The sequence below is a fragment of the Octopus bimaculoides genome, chromosome 22 (genome assembly GCF_001194135.2).
Source record: "Octopus bimaculoides isolate UCB-OBI-ISO-001 chromosome 22, ASM119413v2, whole genome shotgun sequence".
Taxonomy (NCBI): domain Eukaryota; kingdom Metazoa; phylum Mollusca; class Cephalopoda; order Octopoda; family Octopodidae; genus Octopus; species Octopus bimaculoides.
In genome coordinates, this window is record NC_069002.1 from 29,860,550 (window position 1) to 29,861,795 (window position 1,246).

The window sequence follows — 1,246 nt, forward strand, 5'->3', positions numbered from 1 at the left end:
TTACGTCCTTGTAACTTAGTGGTTCGGCAAAAGATACCGGTAGAAGAAGTACTAGGCATACAAAGACTAAGTCCTGTGGTCGATTTGTTCGAATAAAGGCCTTGCTCCAGCATGGCCACAATCAAATGACTGAAACAAGTAAAAGAATAAAAGAATACATAAAATATAAAATTTAGGTGCGATAAGTAACTTGTCGTCATTTTACATTTTCACTTTCGCGTATGCGCATTGTTTGTTTTTGACTTTGTCGACTACACAGTATGGTAGGGTCAGTTGGGTACCATCTGTTAGAAAAACAGCACTATGACGCAATGCACTCTGCCAGGTATTTGGATATGACATGTTGTACAGCTTGGCATTCTCGCCGGAAGCTCCAATACGAACATTTAACGAGTGATAAAAATCAAACATCCAGTCAACATCCTGGTGTTTGGAGTGATCACTAGTGATGGTGACATTATGCCTCCATTCTTCTTCCCACATAGCGTCAGATTCAACACGGAGGCCTACATCAAGTGCCCGGAGGAGGTGGTGCTGTCCTGGTTCAAGAGAGTGTCTGCTGGAAGATCCTATGCTTGACAACAGGACCCTGCACCATGCCACACAAGAATGAGAACCCAGTCTGACATTGGCTGTCAAACAATTTCTGCGACCACATGACCCCTAACATCTGGCCACCTAACTCTGCAGACTACAACCCCCTTCATTATGTGTGGAGCGCAGTTGAGCGAGAGACAAACAGAACTCTTTTGTAACACCAAACATGAACTGAAGGCAAGGATTATGGCAGAGTTCACCAACATAAACCAGGAGACCGTCCAGTTACGTTGCAGAAGATTCCGAAGTCGTCTGGAGCCTGTAGTTGAAGTCATCTGGCGATGTTATTGAATAAATATACTCTTCAGTATTTCAAGATATTTTTATACAATTTTAGTAAACATATCTGTTAAAATGAGATGTCAGTGTTGTTTTCATTTTTGCGTCATTTATACGACAGTTTAATAATCGTTGCCAGTATATATATATATATATATATATATATATAAGATATCGGAGTGTAAGTTCAAATCATTTCTGCGCTTAATGTTTTATGTATTGAGCATCGCTGGATCTCATTTATTGTCTCTCACTCTCTTTCTTTCTCTCTCTCTCGACTCTATCCCTCTCAAATCTCTCTATCATGTATATACACTTCCACATATATAATATATATACTTACATATATATATATATATATATATATATA

The 1,246-nt window shown here is 39.0% G+C and overlaps 1 protein-coding gene across 1 annotated transcript in view; it reads left to right on the plus strand.

Annotated features, from left to right (window-relative positions):
• The window catches only part of LOC106880557 (receptor-type guanylate cyclase Gyc76C-like), a 105,609-nt gene that overhangs the window by 31,888 nt on the left and 72,475 nt on the right, over positions 1-1,246 (plus strand). The window lies entirely within an intron of this gene.